The 26211-nt window shown below is 41.9% G+C and overlaps 1 pseudogene; it reads left to right on the forward strand.

The window, feature by feature from the left end:
- The window catches only part of LOC145002470 (4-hydroxy-3-methylbut-2-enyl diphosphate reductase, chloroplastic-like), a 29870-nt pseudogene extending 12803 nt beyond the window's left edge, over positions 1-17067 (forward strand).
- The last annotated feature ends 9144 nt before the right edge of the window (positions 17068-26211 follow it).

The raw sequence follows: 26211 nt of genomic DNA on the forward strand, positions 1-26211 counted from the left end.
AGAGATGTCGGTGATCGAGGAAAGGGGTCAAAGTGAGTTAATGCGGGAAGTACTTGAGGAGGAGGACGAATGTATCCATGACAGGTGATTGGTGTTGTTGCAAGTAGATAGAGAATGACTGGGCGGCCAACTCCCGGGGTCGGTATGCGTATCCTTGTTTGGATCTTGAGCGTCGGGAAAAAGAGTTTCGGAGAATTATCAGCATATTTCGTAGCGTCAGCGTTTTCTCGTATTCCAATCGAGAAATTATATGCACCGAAGTTGTAATGGGAAAAAAATGTAGATCTCATTATGGGGTTCAGAGGAAACGTATTATTGTGTTGATATGATGCTTGGGGCAGGAGATCAGTGGTTGTGGCAGGATCTTGTGGTGTTCTGTTGGGGTACTCTGTGATATCCGGGTATGATATCTTCATTTCGGAGTTACTTGTGAATCCTGAATTGAATCGACGTGTGGCATATCAAGTATCTGTGAATCTAGTGGGAGTCCTTCGAGTATGGGCATCCAGGGAGATTATTTGAGAGAGTGGATTTTCGCAAGGATGGGCATTTGTTACGTTGATTGCCTCCAGAGTCTGTGATGGATATTCGAGCCGTAGTACTCCCTACTCAGAGGGTGTTGTGATACTGCGTGGAGTTGCAGTACTCACTAGATGGCAAGAGAATTTCGATGTTGGAATGTGTTTCGAGCAGTGTATGATGTGGAAGAGTTGGGTTTGAGTAGCCCTGGTATTGAGCCCTTGGAGCTTGGATGTTGAGTAGGGGGCGAGACGGGGGTCTCCGTCTCTGTCAGGAGATGTGAGGAGATACGCAGGGAATGTACGGAGCAGAAACCAGAGATTAGAGTGAGACGATCCTCGGTGGGATTGTATTTTTCTCGCATGAGGAAAAGGGGATTTCGTGACTTGCGTGTCACTGGGTCGGGATAGTGGTCACGGGGAGGAAGTTAGTGGGGTATTTGGATCATGTTATGGGTGACCCTTGGGGGCTCAGCTGTGGAGCCAGAAGCTGACCTGGTGCTCAGTCTCGAAGAGGGATATGAGAAACGAGCTAGAGTTTATCATGATGATGCCTGAGGACACTTTAGAGAGAGGGAGCGATCCAGACGCTCGAAGACATGCTTCGGGCATATGTACTAGATTTCGGAGGAAGCTGTGGCACGTATTTATCCTTGGTTGAGCTGTTGCATAGGAGGTGATGTCGAACCCTCATTTGCTGAGGAGAGGTAACGCATAGACCCGAGAGTCCTTGCGAGCAGATCCAGAGCATGTGCGATACATGGAGTAGTGGCAAGGTCGTCAAGCGGATTTCCCTAGGTAAGGGAGAGGAAGGTATGTTGGGACTAGTGCAGCATGTGTATGCGAATACAAGAAGGGAACTCGTGAGAGTTGCTCTGAGAGTGCGAATGGGTCTCTCAGTCGTTCCGAAATGGATAAAGTGGGTTTTGGATCGGGGATCCGGTGATTCATGGTTTCCTAACCCTTATGGGTCGAGTGATCGTTGAGATTTGGAGCAGAATTGCATCGTGGGTGATTCTCGGTTACAGGGAGTAGTGGGCAGTACAGAGATCGTGCTTCAGTCGACAGAGCAGATTCAGCAGGTTAAACAGAGGTTATTGATCGCCTAGAACTGACAGAAAGTTATGCAGACAGACGCCGGTACGAGCTTGAGTTTCAGGTCGGCGACTTCGTATTCCTGAAGGTCTCTCCTTGGAAAGGAGTGATTCGATTCAGGAAGAGGGACAAGTTGGGGCCCCGGTATATTGGACCTTTTCGTGAGATTGTGAGGGGAGGACGGGTGGCCTACCGTTTGGAGTTGCCAGCGGAATTGAGATAGATCCACGACACTTTTCATGTGTCGCAGTTGAAGAAGTGTATAGTCGATGAGTCAGCAGTGGTTCCACTAGAGAACATTTAGGTGGATGCGAGCTTGAGTTAGGCTGAGAGACCAGTGGCCATCAGGGATCGGAAGATCAAGTTTCTGAGGAACAGGGAGGTACCTCTGGTGTTGGTTCAGTGGCAACCCCGGAAAGGATTAGAAATGACTTGGGGGTCGGAACGTGAGATGCGGGAGCAACATCCGGAACTATTTTCAGAGTAAGACTTCGAGGGCGAAGTCTGATTCTAGTGGGGGAGAATTGTAACAGCCCGGAATCTCAAGTATTGTTGAAATTATATTTATGGGGTGTTTTAAGGGGGAACTCGGCGAGTTGGAGCCAGACTCGCCGAGTAGGATCGCATACCTGGTCGCGGGTTCGCGACTGGACTCGACGAGTCAGATAGGGACTCGGCGAGTCTGCGCTGTTTAGCGAAAACCCTAGCCGTTTAGGTTTGGGACGTATAAAGGGGGCTTATAGGCCGTCATTGTTCGTTTTGGCCTTCTGAGAAGAACTCTAAATCGATTGTGTGCATCTAGATCAAGATTAAAGGCCATTGGTGATGTTGAAGGAGTTGTTGTGCAAAGAAGAGAAGGGCTTGGCTAAAGGAACAACAAGGGGGTCACATTCTGAGGATTGGGGACACAGAGAACACATTATCCAGGTAAGAATTCGTGTATACTCTGCCATGGTGATGTATTTAGAGGATTAGGGTTTATGGAACCCTTTTATGGATAGATTGAATGTTACCCTTGTTCCCCAAACGATTGTAACCCTGTATTAGGACCCTTGGAGGTCCAGAACATCCCTTGTCTGTGCATTTTGGGAATTGGTGAAGGTTTTGGATTGAAATCCTTATGCCTTAGGTCAACATGTAAATTATAAGTCTTGGGGTGTATCATGAGCACCTAAATGAAGACCTTATGTAATGGACCAGTCGAGGAAGGCCAGACCTATGAATGGTCGGAGCAGTTATGACCTTAGGAAGCAGTTTGCGCGACGCCGAGTCAGATGAGCAGACTCGGCGAGTAGCTTGAAGAATAACTGGGACTCGTCGAGTTGTTCATCAGACTCGGCGAGTGGAGTCGGGGTGGCCCCGCGATTCTTCCAGGAGTAACTCGTCAGGTCAAGGAGGATACTCGACGAGTAGAAGGGAAAACTTAAAGGATTGGAGGACGACTAGACTCGCCGAGTCGCCAGAGTACTCGCCGAGTCCGGTCGAGTTGACCGTGGACTGTTGACCAGAGTTGACCTATGTGTGATTTCTTAGGGTCAGTTGTCTTGAAAGATAAAAGTATCAATAAGAGAATACATTATCCAGGGAGTTTGAAGCTCGGCGGATCAAGTGCAAGTGGTTTCAGGAGTTGCTAATTTCCAGTATCCACGAGGTGAGTCTTCTCACTATACTGTACCCGGAAGGGTTTGGCTGTGTGACCGGAAGGTCGGATATGATATGTGTTATAAGTGCTATAAATGGAAAGGTAATTGCTATGCGTGCTATGTATGTTATGTGGGCCGGAAGGCAGTATGTTATGTGACCAAAAGGTCGGATATGATATATGATATATGTGCTATATGTGTTAGGATAAATGTATTATGTGCTGTGTATGTTTATGGGCCGGAAGGCAATATGTTATGGGCCGGAAGGCAATATGTATGGGCCGGAAGGCAATATGTTATGGGCCGGAAGGCGAATATGTTATGGGCCGGAAGGCGTTGTATTGTGGACCGGAAGGTCAGGGCCTGGAAAGGCGTATATGCGTAAGTTGTATATTGGGGAACTCACTAAGCTTCATGCTTACAGTGTTTTGTGTGTGTTGTTTTCAGGTCTATTCAGTAACACGGGACGGCACCGGCTCGATTGTACACACCAGAGAAAGAGTTATGTTTTGGAGGATCCTGGTTTTCTATTCAAGTGAAAATGAACTATGATTTGTAATTTAATTATGAATGAAACTTTAAACAAGTGTTCTAATAAAATGATTAATTTAAATGAAAAATTTTGCCTTGAAAATCACGGTGTTACATTGTAGGACTCGGCGAGTTGGAAGCCTCAACTCGTCATGTCGTGTTGTTTTTGGTTGCAAAATTTAATGAGTCAACTCGGCGAGTTAGCGACTCGGAAGGAATCCTTAGTTTTAGGGTGTTGCATCGTATTTAAAGGCCTTAAGTCCCTTGGATGGCCTCCTTACCAGCCTCATCTGTTCAGAAACCCTAAAATCAAGCACCCCCTTCCATTCTTGAGTGTATGAGCTTGAGGAGAGCATTAAGTGTTCATTTTTGGTGTATATTGAAGGAGCGAAGGTAAGTAGGTGTTGCTTGATTTGAAGAAGGAGTTTTGGATCCAGAATCTCTAGCCTATTTGCCAAGTTTTTGAGGTATCAAGTTCCCATCTTGCTTAATAATTCCTTAGATCTCTTCTTGGGTTAGATTGTATGCTTTTAGCCATGGTTGGGTGATTGTTGGGGGTAGTAGCACGTCCCAAGGTTTATTCTGTCAGATCTAAGGCCTTCATGATCTCTTTTGGCATAAAGGTGCCAAGTTTATGGTCTTAAGGGCATTATGCATCTATTAAGCCCTTCTTTTGGCCTCTTTTGAGCATTTCGAGCCTCCCCTAGTCATGCATGAACGTAAAGTTGGAAACTTTACGTGGCCATTCAGCCTTAAGGGCTAGATCTGTAGTTTAGGGCTATGCTTTTGGTGATTTAGTGCTTAATCATGAAGCCCTCACACTTTTAAGCCTAGGGTTTGGGTTTTGAACCCATTTTGGTGGTTCCTAGGGGTAAAGTGGAAACTTTACCCTTCTAGATGCCATTTTAGTTGAGAACTGAGTGGTGAAGCTCTTAGTTTCGATAATGTAGGCTAAATGGATTAAGGGTTTGGGTTTCTGGCAACTCAGTGAGTTTATTGGTGAACTCGGCGAGTTGGATCGGTTTTCCCAGTTTTGCAAACTGATGAAGAAACTCGGCGAGTTGAAGGACAACTCGGCAAGTTGAGTCAACTGGGGCCGTTGACTTTGACTTTGACTTTAGCCTTTACCAAGTTTGACCTATAAGTGCTTTTGGACATTTTGAGTTGCTGTTGTGACATGCTCGACAGGGGATTGGTTGTTCGTAGACGGGTTTGTCTGGGAGCTTTTCTTGTGAACACAACATAGAAGGATCGTTAAAGGACGACTGGGGTTCTCCCGGGACGTCACTCCGACGATCAAGTTAATCCTTAATAATAGGGAATTTTTAGGGTAAATTGTATGGAGAATAAGATGGATCCCTTCCTTGAGATGGAAGAGATCCTTTTATACATGTTTCTGAAGGAACGAAGTGACTCCCCCATGTGGGAGTGAGACGTGGCACCCTTTTATTGGGTGGTGTATGAACACAATAACTAACTGCTAGGTGACGTCAGTTCTAGACATCACCGGGCTCTATGTCATGACCTGATTGGTTGTGATAGAATGAGAAGATTAGAAGGGGTATTCTTTCCTCATGAGGGAAAGTGGGCCACCAGATCAACACTGGCCTACCCAGGCCAATGCCGGGTACCTGCCTAGACCCTGGCAAGATAGCGATTCGCTAGTACTTTCCGTTAAGTTTAACGTGCCCACCTACGGTAACGTTAACAAGTCCCTTAGACCAGTAGGCTTTTACATTTGTGACATAACAGAGTTGTTCCGGTCTACTTGTAGGCATATGGCGTGTGGTTATTGCTAGTTTATGCGGTTTTCAGGATAAAATTATTGTTCTTCAGCGGCTTCATCATGAGACGGTTCGCTACACCTTTAGTAGCATTTAAGCCTTTGTTCCTCCAGGTGTTTCCTCCTCACTCTCTGCCTTTCTATTTTTACTTTCTTCCTTCCAAGAACCCTTTCGACTTTTTCTTGGTGTTCTTCCATGGCTAGTGATCATCCTTCTGGAAGGGATCTTACTGCTGAAGAATGGGAGTCTTTTCAGTTCCGATTTGGGCTTATCTCCGAACAAGGGGTTCAAATTCCTCTTCCTGATGCATCACTCTATAGTCCTCCAGATGGCAAGGTCGGCATTCTGATTGCCTTATCTGAGGCAGGCCTGCGTTTGCCTACTATAGACTTCTTCAACCTGATCATCTGTGAATATGGGTTTTTTGTGAGGGAGCTGACCCCAATTGCCATATGTAACATCTAGAATTCCAGGTATCATTTTGTAATAATTTATTTTTTCAAAAGAAGGACTCGACGAGTTGACGCCTAGACTCATCGAGTAGGATCACAATTTGCTGACTGGATTTAATGAAGGACTTGACGAGTCGGGTAGTCGACTCGACGAGTCTGTGTTGTGAGCAAAAACCCTAAATCCTTGGGTTTGTTCCCTATTTAAGGGATCTTATGGCTCTCATTTGCAGCCACCTTCATCCTTGAGAGCACCAGAGAACCAGAGAGCATAGAGAGGGAGAGAGAGAGAGGAAGCCATTTTCATCATCTCTAGTGTCATTTTGAAAATAAGAAGGAAGGAGGGCATGCTAGACGGATTAAGGAGCTCAAATCTGCTACCATTTTATCAGAAGAAGCTACTAGAGGTATGGATCTATGCTCAATCTCGTGTTTATGGTGATCTACATGAATCTAGGGTGTTCTTATCCCTTCGTTAGCTTGTATTCGAAGCTCATAAGGTACCAATGTGGAATAGCTCTTAGATCTGGACCTTAAGAGGTCTAGAGAGTCCCAACTAATCTGCTTTATGCTGTTCGATTAGAGGTATGAACCTAGGATGCCATTTTAGAAGCTATTTCACCAAAAGAAGCATTATGGACGTTGCATGAGTGCAAAGACTGGACCTTTACATGATTATCGAGCATTGGGAAGTCAGATCTATAGGTTAGAGAAACAGATCTGACCTCAGAAGGCCAGATGAGTGTGGTTATGGAAGAAACTCTCCGAGTCCATAAGAGAACTTGACGAGTCGAGTCGGGGTTGCCCCGCGATTCATGACCAGTGGTAACTCGTCAAGTGGAAGGTTCACTCGACGATTCGAGTGAGGCTTTAGAAGGATCCAGAGGACATGCTTGGACTTGTCAAGTCACCCATGTGCACTCGACAAGTCTTGTCACAGTTTGACTGTTGACTAGAGTTGACTTCAGTTGACCTTGGGGTTTTGGTCAAGTTGAATCTAGAGAGGCCAAGAAGGGGTAGAATGGTCTTCTACCCAATCTTTAGGGATGAGGACTAGAGAAAGTATTGATTAGAGATGTTGTTATTTTGATAGGAGGAGAAGGCTAGGTCGAGTCATCGAGCTAGAGATTATATGACATCGTACGAGGTGAGTCTTCTCACTATAGATTACCTAGAGTGGTACCTATGTGCAGAACAGAGGGTCTTATGTGTATGTGTATGTTTGTGATTATGTGAAATGTGTTATATGTATGCTATGTGATATATGGACCGGACTAGAGGGTCTAACGACTCATGAGGCCAGAGGGTCCTCGATCAGACCGGACCGGAGGGTCCAACGAGCTAGACCAAACCAGAGGATCCAACGAGCTACGGGACTAGAGGGTCCCGCTGGGACACATTGACCGGAGGGTCATACCGAGTTATAGCCTCGAGTGGCTTACGTGTTTTATGTGGTATTTTGGGGAACTCACTAAGCATTTACGCTTACAATGTTTTGTGTGATGTGTTTCAGGTACCAGTGAGGATCACGGGAAGGCGTCGACATGATTTTTACACACTGATGGAGAATTATGTATTTTGAGATTCTAGGATATGTTTATTTGAGATGAAATGTGACACTTAGGTTTTTGAAATGAATTATGTGAATTATGTTTGTTTCCAAATAAAAATTGTTTTAAAATTTTCACGTTGTTACACCATAAACAAGATAGTGGGTTTTGAACTCCTCTGTCGTGCCCTAGGCCGCCAGCCAACTGTCCCGACGTTCAAGAATTCTTTCAATGCTTCCACCCAGTCTGGGACCTGGACCCTATCTTGCAGGTGGGGAGTCCCTACCCTCATTCACGATAAGAAATCCAAGAAGAATTGGTAGGGGAAGTTTCTGTGGGTGAATAATGATCTCGTGGTGCTTGCCTACCCAAGGACAAAGGCATATGTTGACCACATTCCAACACTTTTTGGTGCTAACAAGGAACTGGCTGATGTCCTAGAGAAGATTAACATCAATGGTAAGGTCTAGCTCAACTGTTTCTTGGCCGCCGGCGGGATAAGCATTGCTTGGAGGGATCTTGGGAAGATACCCGAGTTTTTCGTTGAGAAAGAAGGTATGACATTTCTTCTTCTATTTTCTCTTGCCCTCCTTTCCTCCATTTTTTCTTAGCAAGGTGCATTAAGATCAGTGTTTCAGTTAACCGCTGCTGTTTTCGTTTTGTTGCCGGGTGTGGAGGAGGTTATTTCCTTGGAGAAAGCTCTTCAAGGTTTATTTGACGGTGATCTTCAGTGTCGTGACGTCGACCTTATATAGGCTCTTCCATCCCCTATTTCTGGATGGGGAATCGAGGTTATCATAGGTTTGGAAAGTGCTATTAGCACCATCAAGGATCCAGATCTGCAGGATGTTGTTGTTATTGGCACTTCTCAGAAGGATCCTACCCCTTCCGGGTCCCCAAGGAGTCTCCGTCATGTTAAGAGTCGATTCGCTTTCGTGGAAGCCTCTTCTGGCGGCAGTTCTAATACAGTTAGCACCGATCCCCCTCTGCTCAAGAAACGTAATATGATTTTCTTGCTAGGTTGTTCAAAGGGTTCCATCAGTGCCCCCGATGAAAGTCCTCCCAAACTAGTGGAAGGGTCACACAACAGGGTGACTGAACCGCCCGATTGTATAGAGAAAGGAAATGCCGGCACATCCGACCCTGATCCTATTATTGGGGGAGCCAAGGCAAAGACTAGGTCTTTTCCTTCACATGGTCTCGTGTCAACTTCTTCTGGTTAAACATGAACTATTCCCCGTTTTGCAGGGTCCCGTTCAGGTGTCTACATGGCATCTTGGAATCTAACCCCTAGAGACCTCGTTTCTGATCATGACACTGCTCTTAAGTGGTGTCGTCATGCCTTTCCTCCTACCACGACTGGAGCTTTATCTATTTTGGCGGATGAGCACATGGTCGACGGTCTCCGCTATGCCGCTGCCCAAGTGTCATCTTACTTGGTTTTAACTGCTGAGCGTATTTCCAACATAGAGTATATCCAGTCTCAAACAGACAAGGTGAGCATTGAATATGCAGATCTGAAGGCACAGGTGGCGAAAATGGAAGCCGCCAAGCGCAATTTGGAGGCCCAGCAAGAGGTGGTATTGTGCAAGAAGGCAAGCCTGAAAGAGCAAGTGGCCATGCTGGATGAGGCAGTGAAGCGCTTGAGTGATCGTGTGGGGGTCCTGACCTTGGAAAACACCGGCCTAAGCAAGCGGACAAAAAAATTAGAGGCATACCTAGTTGAGGAAAGTGCTACTAGGGGGTGTTGGAGAAGGATATTTTGTGGATCCTTCACGATGGACTCAGTCACGTTGTGGACAAGGTGGTTGAGAGCCCTTACTTTCTCAAGGGTTTGGTTCATGTACAGATAACTTGCGTTGCGATAGGCGTGGAGAAGGGGGAGAGGGATTTAAGAGAACTGGTGGTTTCTAGGGAGTTTAATGCAATGGTAGATGTGGACTTGGCCGCCAAGACTAGGTAGATGGATGACGCCCTTGCGGCGTTCACAGAGACAAACTTTTCCAGCTATCTCCGACTTGGTGACATAGGTTTGGCCGGGCTCAGTGATCTTTGTAAAGATGCTCAGAGTGATGGCTTAGGTCCTGGCCCAAGCTTTCCACCTGACGATGGTGATGCCCCTGCCCATAAGTGATGTTATTTTCCTGACTTGTTTTTATGTAACTTATGTGGACAATATTTTCTATTTCTTTCTCTTTTTTTTTTTTTTTTTTTTTTTTTTTTTTTTTTGTCTTTGTTGCCCTTAGTGGTAGTCTTAAAGTATGGGAGTCCGACAATTTGACAATGTTTGCTTTATATTAATGGATGTGAATGTTCCCTATTATCGCATACATTCTTTTGTTTGATTGCTTTGGAATGGTTTATGTTGGCCATCACGTAGTATTTATGTAGGGCTTGCTTAAATCCCTGGTCTGGGTCCTTTTTCTTGTGGACTCTTAATGTTTTACTTATGCTAGTCTTTGAGAAATTTGCTCTAAGTTGCTGCTTAAAGACTCTAGGTGTAGCCAATATCATCATCTTGAGGCTAACCTGGCTATTCTTTCATTACTATTAAGATTATGATTCTTCTACACTTACATTACATGTTCTTTGGCACGTTTTGGTTTTGGGAACGTTAGTTAGAATGCGAGTGATGAACATGTTCTAGGGGATAGGTTATGGACCTTTTTTATATATAAACCCCCTGGATGCCTCCTTATATCGATTTCACTCATGTGACATTGGATGATCAGTCCTTGTTGTCACATGGTAAACTTACACAACCTCTTTATTTTATTTTTCAAGATTGAAAATAAGGAGCATCTGAATTACACTCTCTTTTTTCTAATTTTTTGTTGGAATGTTATAAGATTGAAAGCGGTGAAGTAATTTTTGTTGGTTAAATTTACATTTCGTAACTAATATACGATGCTTTTGCTGACATTTAGTTTTTCTTTGACACTCATTTTAAGAATAAAAATGATGCAGAGTCTGCGCGTTCCATGTCATTGGGATTGTACGCTTGTCTTGGGATTCTAGTATGTAAGCACCATTCGTATGGGCTTCCACAATTTTTACGGTCCCTCCCAAGTGACACTAAGTTTACCCAATGGCTCGGTAGGGCTGGACTCATTTTTCCTTAGCACCCATTCTCCAACTTTGAAATTCTTGACCTGGACTTGGTAGTTGTAATAGTTCTCGGTGCGCGATTTGTACAATGCTTGGCGCATCTGCGCAACCTCATGTTTTTCATCTTACATGTCTAAGTCCTGGTGTCACCTCCCTTCGTTGGCTGATTCCTCAAAACTATCTGTTCGTAATGAGCCAGCCAATATTTCCAATGGGATGATTGCTTCCGTCCCATAGGTTAGGCTGAATGGCGTTTCTCCCGTGCTTGACCTTGTTGTGGTATCGTATAGCCATAACACTGTTGGGAGCTAATGTACCCAGGCGGACTTTGATCTGAGTAACCTCTTCTTCAGACCATTAAATATGGTTTTATTTGATATCTCAGTTTGTCCATTGTCCTGGGGGTGTGCCAGGGACATGAACCGGCGGTGAATTTTTTTGTCTTCACACCACTCTTTGAAGGGACTCCCTTCAAATTGTGTGTCATTGTCGCTTATGAGAACTCTGGGTCTACTAAAGTGAGCCAATATGTTTTTGACCATGAATTTTATCATTTGTTTTCCCGTTACAGTGGCTAGCGGTTCTGCCTCTATCCACTTTGTAAAGTAATCTACGACAACTAACAAGAATTTCACACCCCCTGACGCTGGTGTGAATGGCCCCACTATGTCAATACCATTGATGGAAAGGCCAGGGGGTGGTGATGCTGGTCAATGACATGGCTGGTTGATTTTGGCAAAGAGAGAATGCCTGGCATTCTTTGCATTTATTGGTTAGGGCTATTGCCTCGTTGTATTTTGTTCGGCCAATATACTCCTAGGCGGAGTACACACTACAAGAAAAAGACACTTTTACGACGCGCAAACCACGACACTCACTGATTTATGTTACACAAAAGAGAGTAACATTAAAAAAGTGTCGTCACTTCAAAAAAATCTAAAGATTTAGGTCACGCATTATTGCGTGCCCTTAAATTAGTGTCTAAAAAAACACGGAGGGCACCTATAATAAAATGCATGTCGTCTAAGGCTGTCGCTTTATAAATTTTAATGGAACGAGCGTTCCATCCTTTAATAGCAGGGGGGAAATGAGATCCTAAAAAAAATTAAAAACCCCGCGTTTCATCCATATTTATAGGGTTTCCATGTAAACCTTAGACCTCATTTGCAGGTTTTGTTTTCTGATCAAGTTGTTGCTGTTCGGGAAGAAATAATGAATTCATCCTCTCCACTAGCCAACAACCTTCACTATCTCCTTCTCATTTTCTCTGTAAACCCTAATCCGCCTCGACCACTACCGAATCCATTTTGTTTATCTTAAAGGAATAACGCAATCAAGCTCGTATCTCAGATCAAGTACTCCGACGTGGAGTTACGAATTGAGGGCCCGCTTTAGGCTCATATCCTCGCTGACGTGCATCATGTGATATTCCAGACCACCGAGGTTTGATCGACTTGAGGGCTCGGCTCGGAGGCTGGAGCAGCGGCTTGGGTCCATGAAAATCGGAAGAGGTGGTGAAGGATGGTGGTTGGAGGAGGCGATGAATAACATGAACGAGGAGTTCTCTATTCGCTTCCTCGTCTCTCAAGCTTCATGATCCTCTCCTCTGCTTCGAAATTCTTTCCGATCTCATTTCCTCCATTCACGACGAGCCCAAGGTCTACGCCTGTCTACATTTCTTTGTGATACGTATGATTTGTTTCGGTTCACTTTTAATATGATTATTTTTTTCTGTTTACGTCACTAAAACATGTTGATTGTGAAATTGATGACAAACTACACCCAGTTATTTGAACTCCTTTGGACTAATTCTTAAAACCAAAACTTGATGTTGTCTAAAGCTTGAATCTAGGAAGTAGGGTTTGAATCTCATAAGTTAAATGTGGACTCTTGTGCGTCATTTGAATAATTAATTTGAAATTATTAGGAGTCTGTACTTCTGTGGCAAAGGAAATACGACGATGCACTCTTTTCTCTGTAGGTTCTTGGTGCAAGGCGCCATGTGCGTCATCTGGCTTCTACTGCAATGGGTAAAATCATTTATAAAGGGGATAATATCTCAACCTACTCAAGAGTCAGCAGCCTTCAGGGGTTCCTCTCTGATGGAAAGAAGAATGAAGCCTTGCGAATAGCTGGTATGTCTATTTATTTTATGTTTGAATTTGATATGCATGCCTATCTTTGATATGTATTTTAGTTAATTCCTAATGATTACTCCTAAAATATCTTTCAATATATGATTTATAGTACAATATTCTCATTTCTGTTATATATTGACAATTGTGACAGCAACAGAATTATTAGTGAACTTCAGCTGCATAGAGGGTAGAACATATATTATTAAATATAAATATTTTACCAAATTTTTTGTTGCATACAAAATGAAGCATACATGCATTCAACATGTAAGTTTATTCAAAACAAGTAGAACTTTTACCATGTTTGCTGGTAGTGGTGTCATTGTAACCTTGTAGATGGTTGGTTGTGTATGTTGGTAAGATTGATTGATTTTTTGTTTTAAAGCTCCATAAAACTTGTGTCTTAATAATCAACTGATGAAGTTACTTACTCCATTGCTTACTTATTCATCTTGTTTAGTTAATCCCCATGACTTGATATAATTTTTGTTTTCATTTTCTTGTTATCTGTGTGAGTTTCTGCAGTTTGCTTAGGATTTTGTGAGGCGAGAGGCTTTGCAGATGCTTAGAAATTCTCTCGAGGGTTCATGTGGCAATGGCTCTTTACCTACATATGCAGAAGCATTTTTCATAATCATGCGAATGGGTGTTGGAGACAAATCATTCATTGTCCGGAAAGCTACTGCAAGATGTTTAAAATCTCTTGCTAGTATTGGAGGCCCAGCCCTAGGAGTTGGAGAGCTTGACAATTATGCCTCTTACTGTGTCAAGGTACCACTTTCTTAGTTACTCTGTGTATCTTGTTGCATGAGGTTAGACTTGAAGAAGTTGACTCTTACCAAGGAGATGACTCTAGATAGGAGGGTGTGGAAGCTTAAAATCAGGGTAGTTAGTAGTAGAGTAGCTTTAGGAGTAGTCTAGACCCTAGGTGTCTTTCTGTTAAAATTTGAACCCCATTGCATCAGTTTTTTAGTATATATAATATTTTGATAGATGTATTAATTTTTGCAGCAAGTGGAACCCATTCAAAGGTTTTGCGAATAGGTATAACCTTTTCATGGGTGTTCTTCTTACAGGTGAAATTTATCTCTGTTACTAGTTTTTCGGATATTATCTACAATATCCATCTCTACTTGTTGCTATTGGTTCTCATTTACCAGACTTTGTAAGCCTGATTGTTCAAAAATGTTCCAGAATGATGATATTATCTGCAATATTCATATCCAATGGCATCTATTCAACTAACGCCTTTGTCCACCTGCACCGATCTCTCTCTTCTTGTCTTCAGAGTTTTCTGATGTCGGAAGACTCTCTCCGTCCGGTGCTCTACTGGAGAACCTTTTTCATCCTCATCTCCATCGATTTCCGTTGGTTCCGATTTCGACGCCAAGGTTTTTCGGCATAATTTGACCAGAAGCAAGAACTACAACTGGAAATGATTCGGGCACAAGAAGGAGACGCTTGAGCTAATGAGTCAGGAGTATAACAGTAATAATCTTATCCCTTTAGCTTGTTTCAATTAGTTCTTTTTCCTGAATTTGAGATAATTGAGCATTGAGAATTTATAAATTTGATGCGACTTCTGATGTTGTTAAAATTTACTTATCTCATCTGCTAATTTGTCTACGACTGGTAAACTGATTGAGATCATTTTCTGGTCAACGGAGTTTCCAACACCGATGTTTATGTTAAATAATCGTTTTAACACGGTGTAAGCTGTCTTATAGCCTAAAATTCTAATGATTGATATGTATTTTGTTTAAATTGAATTTTTATAGGTGACATAATAAAGACTTTGAAGGAACTATGAATATACATGGGGAAATGTTACTATAAAGCTTGCAAAAGCTTATGGATTTTGCTGAGGTGTTGAACGTGCTGTCCAAATTTTGCTTATGAAGCCAGGAAAAAATTCCCTGATGAGAAGATTTGGATCACTAACGAAATTATTCACAACCTGACTGTTGATAAGGTACTAGTTTAGTTTCTTTGGGTAAATTCTATAGCATACAGTTTTGTGGTGATTTTCCTCCAGTAATAAACATTTTTAAGGGTCTTTTATTTGTTCTGTTTTCAGTTGATCCCTGAATGGTGATGTCATTTTAATAGATTTTTGTTGATTCCTAAGTGAAAGTATTCTTTATTATCCCTACTTCCCTCATATGAATGTATCTTGTAAGACTTCACATATTTTAACATATGATCATTAAAGTTTTTAACTTTTGTAATGCTAGAGGCTAGAAGAGATGGAAGTTAAAGATATCCCAATTGAGGATGAAAAAAAACAATTTGATGTCATTGATAAAGGCGATGTTGTAATTCTGCCTGTTTTTGGAGCTGCAGTAGATGAAATGTTGACTTTGAGTAACAAACAAGTACAAATAGTTGACACAACATGCCCTCGGGTGTATAAGGTGTGGAATACTATTGAAAAGCACAAGAAGGGGGATTATACTTCAATCATTCATGGTAAGTATTCCCATGAAGAGACAGTGGCAACAACCTCTTTTGCAGGAAAGTATATCATTGCGAAGAATATGGATGAGGTATGCTTAATGGGCTTCTTCTTTTGAAGTGAAAAACACTTTTCCACATTGATATAATTATATTAAATAATATTTTATTACTTGATCCAGACAACATATGTGTGTGATTACATTCTTGGTGGTGAACTTAATGGATTTAGCTCAACCAAAGAAGCTTTTCTGAAGGTAATTTGTTTATTATAGCATCTTACTTGAATAATTTTTTCCTGTTTACAGCATTAAACTTCAAAAAATCTACCCAGTTATAGCAATGTCTGCCAAATACCAAGAAATTTCACTACTATAATTGGGTTATTTTTCAAATTTGAATGTCCCAAAAAGAAAAAAAGTTGAAAGTACAATGTTGTAGTTTGGTAAAAAATTTAAAAGTACAATGCTTTAATATGAAAAAGATCGAAAGTAAAATGAATGTTGTGATAAACTTTCAATTCTTGTGAAAGCTGGTGTGGCGAACCAAACTACAATGTTGAAAGGAGAAACAGAAGAGATAGGTCAGTTTTTTTTTGTTTCAAATAATTCCTCATGTTACTTTTTATATATAAGTTATATCATTAACATACTTGGTTTCTTTTTTCCTTATTTCAGGGAGATTAGTAGAGAGGACAATGATGCAGAAGTTTGGATTCCCCTTTACATTACAGAAGGTGTCCCTTGATAGCAATGTAGTATTAGGTTATATAGTTAGGGAAAACCTCTTAATAACAATGTACAATTAGATCCCCTTAGTATTAATGTATTACATTTTTTTTGACATGATGTTGTTGGATGAAATTGATTGTTTTGGTATATATTTGTTTACATATTTTTGTATTACGCGTAAATAAGTATCGTAAAGATGCTTCTTAAATGCATATTGTAAATGGTTACTAAAGTTTATGACACGCAAATGTGTGTCATCTTCATTGATACGCATTGCGTATCATAAACACGCGCGTTGTAAGGTTACGACACACAAATGTGTGTCGTCTTCCTTTATGACAGGGCCTTCCTTGATACGCATTTCGTGGCATAACTTTGCGTCATAAATGCGTGTCGTAAATGGGTGTCGTAAATAGACAACACGCAAAAGTGTGTCATCTCTCGTTATGATAGAGCCTTCCTTGACACACATTTGTGCGTCGTCTGAGCGGTTTACGACACACATTTCTCGTGAGCGCTCGAGCACCTTCATGCACAGCGGCGTCCCCAGAATGACTTTCTTCCAGGAGCATCTGCCCCTCTGTCTTAGAGATGCATTTTAGCCATGGGATGAAATACCCTCTTCGATACAGTTTGTTGTCTCTGATTGTGAAATGTGACACCCTGATGCTGACTTTCCTCACCTCTTCTGGGTCGTCCGGGAGTACGCCATGATGCAAGTAATCGACGTATGGTTTGGTCCTTTTTGGGATAGTCGAGACTGTGTTGACCTTTTGGTTATCAATGCTTCTTTTTGGGAGCACTTCGACAAACACTTTCATCCACCCTTGCATTTTTTCCACAAGAAATTTGTTTTATGGAATTTTTTTTAAATGTGCTTGTTAAGATGCGGATTGCATCTAGGTATTTCTACATCCTTGAATCTTTTGCTTCATACGTTCAGTTTATCTGGTTTGTGATAAGTAATGAATCACTGAGGGATGTTAACTGCTTTGCACCAACTTCCTTTGCCAACATCAGGCGTGCTAGAAGTGCTTCGTACTCCGCTTCATTATTAGATACCTAGAAATTAAAGCACAGTGCGTATGTGATTTCTTTTCCCTTAGGGATTTGGAGGATCAAGCCTGTGCCTGAGCCTTCATTTCTTGCCGCACCGTTATTTTATAACTTCCAAAGTTCTTTGTCGGCTTCAGGTTCCTATGGGTCGACAAAGATTGACGTCGGTACCTCCTTGATAGTGTCTGGGATTTCGACTAGGAAGTCTGCGAGGGCATGTGCCTTGATGCTAGTGCGGGGGTGAGAATTGATATCTTGCTCGCCTAACTCTATGGCCCACTTGGCCAGGCGCCCAAAAATTTTCGGCCTTAGCAGGACTTGCTTTATCAGATAGCTGGTTAGGATATCCACCTTGTGCGCATGAAAATATCATCGTAACCGCCTGACAGCGTATACCAAAGTGAGGAACAGCTTCTCTAAGGTCGGGTAATTGACTTCTAGCCCTTGCAAGGCCATGCTCACAAAGTGTATGGGGACCTGCTTGCCTTCCCTTTCCACCGCCAACACGGAGGAGATAGCTTCTTCCAAAACGGAAAAATACATATGTAGTGTCTCCCCTAGTAACGGGCAAGCGAGAGCTGGTAGTTGGTGTAAGGCGTCTTTCAGTCTCTGCAGTGCTTTGTCTGCCTTTTTCGTCCATTTGAACTACTTTTTATCTAAGCACCCTTTGAGGGTTTGATATAGAGGAAGTGCCTTTTCGGCCGATTTGGCAATGAATCTTCCCAATGTCGTTAGCCTACCGTTGATGTCTTGTACACCCTTGAGGTTGTGTGTAACATCCATAAAATTCGAGCCAATTTAAAACTTTTTAGATCATTTAAAACCATTTAGTCATTACAATTTATTTTCAAAATAGTTTAAACATCAGAGTTCCCAGAAATCATAATCATCTATCGAGGAAGTGTACGGTCACGCCTTCGCATTCCCGCGGCCATCCGCTGAACCTGAAACAATAAACTGAAACCATAAGCCTGAAAGCTTAGTGAGTTCCCCAAAATACCCATAGACACAATAATACACATATAATGACAAACATCATACTATGGGTCCAATCATCCATCGAGATGGAATACCCCAAGCCCTCAAACATCGGGTTGGAATGCTAACATACAATACATATATAATCGATACTATGGGTCCAATCATCCATCGGGATTGAATACCCCAATCCCTCAACCATCGGCTTAGAATGCCAACATACTATGGGTCTAGTCAACAATCAGGTTGGAATACCCGAGGCCCTCAACCATCAGGTTGGAATGCCAACATAACCAATCAAACATGTGCCCTTATATCAGATAATCATATAACAATCTAAAAGACAACATACTGGGGTCCTATCATCCTCGAGATGGAATACCCTCAACTACCAATCAATCATGTGCACATATAATAGGTAATTACATAACAGTCTATAGACAGACAAACCAATCTAACATATCGCAATAACATAACAACATCCTATCTACCAGTATACTAATCTATCAGATCATAGCAACATACAACATCCTATCTATCAGGATACTGATCTAGCAGAACATAACAACATATAACAACCCATCTACCAAGATATCGAGCTAACAGATCATACTAGTGACAATCCCAAATAACAAATCAAAGGGACGACATTGGTGCCTTACACCCTTGAGTACAGTGAGGATAACTAACCTCGCAATGTCGATCTGAGCTGAAGAATCGAACTCCCGAATCCCTGCCTCACCAACAATCCGAACTGTCCAAATAATAAATACCAAGTCATTACACAACATAACAATCTTGACTAAGGGGGGGGGGGGGTCCACACAATCCGTCATGCCCATTCTCTTTATTGGGCCAAGGCCCAATGCCAATATCATAACCTTGAAAGTCCTTATGCAAAGCCCATTATTGGCCCAATTTACCGAATTGGGCCCAACCCCTAATTGGGCCTAATTCCAAGATACATCATCAAGACTTGGCCCAAAACATAATATTCATAAAGTCTAGAAAAGGCCCGAATCCAACTAGTCCATAAACGGCCCAAAACTCGAAGCCTAAATGCCAAAGGCCCAACAGACGACGTACGCGGGGCGTACTCATAAAATGTTGATCACCATTGGGGTGGTTGACCCAGTACGCTGGGCATACGTGGGCCTTTTGTTGGGTTTTTTTTGGTATAATACAACATCATATGGTGTACATACAACCCTAAATACATTGGATCTATTTTTTCTCTATTATACTTGCAAATATCAATTTTCCAAGGTATTGTTCTAACTAGCATAATATGAAGAACATATAATATAGATTCTAGTAGAATTACATACCTCTTTGTTGTAGCTTGATTCCATGGAGCTTAAGAGCCTAGTACCTCAAGTGTGACACCTCAAATGGTTCACTCAACATCACCAACATCTTGGAATAACTTGAGAGAAAAGGTTCCTATGCTCAAATTGGCTAGCCCTCTTGTGTACACACACTAGTGCCAATTTCTTGAGTCATGGGGTCCTTATATATGGTGACTATTAGGGTTACACCATGTAACTCATTTCTTTCCATATTTTTCACGCTCCATGGGTTAAAACCTCCATGGAGTATCCATGGGTTTAGCCCAACATGAAGAACTATGGATCATAAGCCCACATATATAACAATGAATGATTTACACAATCAATCCCCATATATTTAATTATTCTCCTTTTGATCACATAATTAATTCCAAATTACATCTTGATCAATACTAATTAAATAATATGATTTCATATTAATATATTAGAACTTATAATATATTAGCAAATCATAATTATCCGTTTCTCACAAAAGTCTATCCAAATTGTTCCGATGCCATGCAACCCAAATGGACCATGCCAATCGGGTCAAGTACATACCAATTATATTTATGGACTTAGAAACTAATCCAATAGTCTCCCACTTGGATAAGTCTAAAACTATTATCGAGTATGACTTCGAGACCCGACTAGCAATCGTAGCTATTGAAAGCTGTTGTCGAACTCTGAACAAATCAATGACGCTTCCATTAGATAAGGGATCATATATTCCTCCATTCTAGTTATCATATGTACTAAGACATGGATTATAATCATTCTCTATGTCCATTTGTTGTTTCCCGATTTCTGATTTATGACGACCGACTAATTGAACAAATCACATTAGTCCTGGCTTGGCCAAGCACTTCGGGGTGTCATTACTAAATCATCGAGGGGCCCATAGATATCGCTTTTATCCCTTCAAGGGTAAAAGGAATGGATAAACTTTGACTCATATGCTTGTTCTACTACTTGTTGAATCATACACAAAGGCATTTTTTTATAACATCGAGTTACCAATGCGTTTTCGTACAATCAATGAATAACCAACTCATAGGTAACAAGTCATATCTCTAGCTTTGAAGAATATAAGATATTATCGTCTCATGATCACTCGTGATAATATCCATGAAGTGATTCAAATGAGCGTGGTTTTAATCCAATACTCAGAGCTTATGATCACTCATGAATGTTGCAACAACTCTTGCTATGTCCACTACCTTGGACATCTACAAACCAGCTTCATGATAGTCATGATTCATATCTACTTCGAACATATGACCGACTGTGGATGGTTTGAATAACTTAGTCATTTAGGAAGAACGACCTTGTTATTCTGGAAGTCAAAACATGCAAAGTGAAACACAAGAATAATTGAATCCAATATGGTCTCAGAACTAATGAATATAAATAAAACACCTTTTATTTACCACCATATTGATTACCCATCATTCATTGCATACTGTTTCAAACTATCAACTTTATACTTGAATTAAAACAATAGCTTTCCCATGCTCCGAGCATGTACGCTATGTTTTCTAAACACTAATCATGCCATACACTAACTATGCACACTATGTTTTTCCAAACATTAGTTATGCCATACACCAAGAATTCCAAATCCTTACCACAAATGCAAGAATTCCAAATTCCTACCATTTTCCTAAATCTGTTAGATTCTAAACTTATATGCATTGATCCTCTTGTAACGATTATGCATAGAGTCACTAAGACTTTTCAACTGACATTACAGAGTATTCCAATGGAGATCAACTCCATGGAAATGAAGTCTCACATTTAAAGTACATTGCTTTGAACGTCCTTCTTGTATTAAGTTTCCTAATCTTACACAGATTTAATGAATAACTTCCACCTATGGGAACAGTTCCATATTCCCATTTTGACTATCACTCTTGAACAAGAGTTGCCTCTTTTCAGAATATGTCAATATGGTCCTTCCGCAATTTAGCACTATACTTCCAACTGTCCCTGGGCAACTAATCTTTGGTAAACCTTAGATTGTCCTCGAAAATTGGTTTATCAAATTAGTCATATCCAATACTTTTTCCCTTTTAACACTCTAGGCATTTGGAAAAATTTAGAACATATGAATATTATAGCACATGCAATCGATCCTGATGAGATTATAGAGTCTTTTAATCTATAAAGATCGATTAGATCTTGAACAAGTAAATAAACAATGACGGTTCAAACACAGTAAAATAATAAAACAAGATTGAATCAAACGAGTCGAATGATTAAAACAAAATCCTCAGAAGAGCTCGATCAAGAACATCAACTGTAGAGGATTGGAAGGTTACAAGTATTATCAAATAAACCTTTAGTCGTCTGGAAAATATCGTATTCTCAGATCTCTCAAACCTTAACCTAATATGCATGCAAGCATAAGCTTATATACAAAGCATAAAAGACATACGGTTGGACAGGCCCAAACCGTAATACAAAGAAATAAAAACAAACGAGCCCAAAAGACGCAATCTTCTAAGCCCAACAATCTCCCCCTTTGCGTCAATTTGGGGCGAGATGTTCAGTCTGTCTTCAAAGCAGATGGCTTCTTTACCGTTTGAAAAATTTTCGGTATCAAAGCTAGAATATGATGCCTGAAGGTAATATACCAACGAAGCATATCTGTAAAGTTCTTCTTATCTGCTGTTGAGTTCTGTTTGCATCGGTGAATGATATTGATGATGTGCTCCAGACACTCTGTAGAGAATAGATGCTTGTCTACCAACGCAAACAGAAATTTGTGCTTATCCCCCCTTGTGAACATAACTGTCAGATTGGAAGAATCAATCTGCCCCAACTTCATTTTATGGACATCTCCGGTTTTGGAAGTGGGCTTGACAGTCGGTTTCTTATTCATCACCTTTGCTATTTCCTGATCCATAGTGGCTAGCTCATGGACATAGGAAGCCAACATTCTTTTAAGATGAGAAAGAATTGGTTCATATTCTCTCTGGTTGGAGAGAAGAATGTTGTATAGCAAGATCCAATCGTGGGGGTTCAGACTGGGAAGATCTGCCAGAGAAATAAGATGTTCGGTGTTGGCAGTTCCTCTGTTGATTTTGAAATTGACGTTTACAAATTTCCCAGCCTGGGTTGGTTTCAGTACCTTGACTCTTATAATTTTCTGGGCACTCCAAGTCAAGTACTGAGGTTGACCGAATTTCAGATAGAAATCGATAAGCTCCCTGTCAACCTTTGGGTTCGGATGAGGGACGTTTGCAGTGACATCAAAGCAGTGAAAAGTGAAGGCTTTACGCGTAATGGGCATGTCGAACTGCGAGTCTTTGGAGTTTTCACACTCAAAAGATGCAATCGGTTCCAACAAATAAATAGAAGGAAACTCAATTGCTTGAGTGATGAGTGTGTCTCTGTCCCAATCTGGGAACAGAGTCTTTTTAGCTTGAATTGCCTCCTCATCCTCCCGGATTTTCCTTTCTCTGGCTTCTGCCTCACAAGCTATCTTCAATGTTTCATCAAGCTCTCTGTCCCGTTTCTTGCGTTGAAGAGCTTCAGTAATGGTTTCATCTGATTCTGATTCGCTCTCAACTAGGACATGTTTACCAGAACCCGAAGCTACATTACCCTTCGGTTCTTGTTTGGACATACCTTCCTCTCCCCCTTGTCTCGGAAGAACATGCTTCTCCGAGACACCCTTCATTTCACTTAGGATAGTGATCGCCGGAAGGAGTTTCGCCTGGAGATGCTGACGAATAGTGAGGGTTAGGAAGGGATCATGGGAGTCAAGAACAGCGGTTAACATATTTTTAACGTCACCAGCGCAACTCTGAAGAACTGCCCGTTGAGTTTAAAGTAAAGTTATTTCTTGTTGTGCCTGGGCCAGTTGAACTTTCTGTAAGTCAATAGTTGCCTGGTGCTTGATAACTTCTTCCTTCAGGGTGCTCTCGGCTGCTAAAGAGGCAAAACGTGAATCCAAAGATTTGAGAATTGAAGTGGATTCAGTTTTGAGGTCAGCACGCAGAGCCTCAAATTTCCTGGTTTCTCCCTGAAGGGTGGCTGCGAACGAGTCTACTGACGCTTGAAATTTGGAAGCATTTGAATCAGCATGAGCCTTGAGAGAATCAAGAAAGATCTGAGTTGTATGAACAACCTCAGAAACTTCCTTAGTGGCTTTGGAGCATGAGGCTGCTGAATTGTCTACAGCGTCAGTAGAGCGATCCAAGGCTTCGGTGTAAGTCTGGATTGCTGACTCGATGAAAGCCTTCAGCACAGCACCCCCATATGCTTTACTGTCAGCCAGCAGACTATCGAGTTTTGCGTGAATCTCTTGAAGTTGCTGACTTGACACAGGGGTATCTGTATCGGTGTCGGTAGGGATCCGGTAAGGGCTGTAATAGATGGAATCAAATTCATCATCATCACCCCCTAGGGTAGCACCGGAGTTGGAAGATGGAGAAGGGGAGGATTGAAGGTTGATGACCGGGGTTTCAACCACATAAGCAGCCCCCGTATCAGATACGTTGACCGTTACTGGTGGTTGGGTTGTGGTTATGGTGATAGATTCTGTGATAATAGGTTGGGAGATAGAAGATAAAGGTTGAGAAATGGTGAAAGGAATAGTGGTTTCGGTTGTGGTTTGGGAAATTGATGTTGGAACAGAACTTGAGATGTTCTGTTTGGGTGATTGGGTTGGGGTTGAAAATTTTGGGGAAGTAGGAGGAGAAGGAGATTTGGTAATTTGGGGAGATTTAGGTGGGGTAGGTGAGTTTTGTGGAGACGAAACGGGTGTAGTTTCGGGTTGAGGATTAACGTCTGGTGGGGTAGGTGAGTTTTGTGGAGACGAAACGGGTGCAGTTTCGGGTTGAGGATCAACATCTTCTGTTTCGGATGGTGCATTCTGTTTTGATTCAGAAGGAGATCCTTTGGCTCTTTTAGCCATCTTCTTGACCTTTTTCGATCTCGGCTGAGAAGGTGCCTTTGCCTCGGATTTGCGTTTGGAGGACCTTCTCTTTTTCTCCTTTTGGGGTGCGGGTTCCTTCATCTCAGCCTTCTCCTTTTTGCTCGCTCTTTTGCCCCGGTTAGCAGGCTGATCCAGAGCCTCAAGAGCTGCACGTTGTTCCTCGGAAAGAACCCTAGGAGGTAGGGGGGTTCTGGAGCTGTAGTCCGCCATAATCTTGTTGTGGGGCGTGACACATCTGTACATGGACTCAGGGATTAGTCCATAGTGGAGGAACTTACTTGGATCTGAGAGAATGATTTTCTTGGTGTGGTATGTGGCAATTGAAGCCATAAGAACATCCTTCATGACAGGGATGTCAAGAGAATCAATGGCTCTCCTGGTGATGAGGGTCCAAAACCTGGCGCATGAAATTTCTGAGTGCCTTGCGGTAGAGTTGAGACTCTGAACCACTTGAGACCAGAGAATCGACCCATAGTCCAGATTGATCCCGTTGTAAAGCCCATACAGCATTGTGAGAAATCCTTTGCTAGTGGTGTCGGAACCACCACATCGCTCCGCTAAACCCTTAATTAAAAGGGTAAGCAATCCATTCCACTGAGATGGAAGACATGATTTCTTGACTTTGCCAACAGATGTTAGAACATCTGTATACCCCATCTCGTACATCATCTTAAAGATTTGGGCGGTTGTGATGAAGTCTGGTGAAATAACAGAAGCATCTACGGCAAGCCCTAGAAGAGAGCAAAACCGTGCTTTGGAAACGGAAGTCTTCTTGTCGTGAATAGAGAAGTAGATACGGTCTTTGTGTTTGTCATAGCTTGCTGTGGAGTAGACTTGAGATAGCAGGGACATAGGAACTGCCTCCACCTGCGTTAATGCCAATACCAATGGGGAATATGTGAGGCATTCCACCACGTAGAGCATATATGAGTCATAGACGTATGGAGAAAACTCTATGATCATGTTCTGATTTGGTTTGATTGCAAGAAAAGAAGAAGAAGCAGACTGATCGTGAGTGGAAGAAGAAGTCGCCATTGTTGAGTTTTTGGAAGAAGATGAACAGGGGCAACTTTTTCAGAGAGATAATGCTTTGAGAGGTAACTTCCAAAGAACACGATCACGTCTTATTTATACCGTTCTCAGGAGAGAGAAAATCGTGATGATTAGGAACCCAAAACGTCGCCTGAAAAAGCGCGATTAGAAGTTATGGTGTATTCAATGAAGACGTCAGCACACGTGGGGCTGAAACGAATCCTTTGCACGCGCCCAAATCTTTTTCGTACCGTTTGAAATCCCTTGTGCCCTTGTTTGGTTACAGTTGAGACTTAGAACCATGTGCCAAACAGTAATTAGAATGTGGGAAAATAATTCCGTGCATAAGAGTGTGAAAGACAAGGAAATAAATCTAATGTGTTTGGTAGTGCGTGTTGTCTAAATAAAAGACAGAAGGCAGAAGATTCCGGGCAAGAATCGCTTCCTTCAGAGTCAAGAGAGACCTGAAGTGTTTGTGTGGTTTCCCGAGAAATACGATCAGTTGTTTTTAGAGAAACAATGAAAGGCATCTTCTGATGATGGCTAAGAGGTGGCTGAACTCAATCCAAACATTAAGTCTTGACATAAAACTTAAGTGTTGGTAGAGTTACCTGTGAGACCGATGTGATCTGTTGAACAGGTAGGTGGGAAGTATTCTGTGATGGGAATGATATAGACAGAAATCTCAAAATAAATTAAACTGGATCTCTTTGGGAAGAAATGTCTTAGGACGAGACAGTTTCATAAAAGATCACTCATAAAGAAGATTTCCAAGTAAAAGCTTGAGTTAATAACTCACCGTCAATTCTATTTAGGTGTTGGATTTTGGGTTTCACTGAGAACGTGGTAATCGAATCTAAGATCATGAACT

The sequence above is a fragment of the Lactuca saligna genome, chromosome 6 (genome assembly GCF_052625555.1).
Source record: "Lactuca saligna cultivar CGN05327 chromosome 6, ASM5262555v1, whole genome shotgun sequence".
Taxonomy (NCBI): domain Eukaryota; kingdom Viridiplantae; phylum Streptophyta; class Magnoliopsida; order Asterales; family Asteraceae; genus Lactuca; species Lactuca saligna.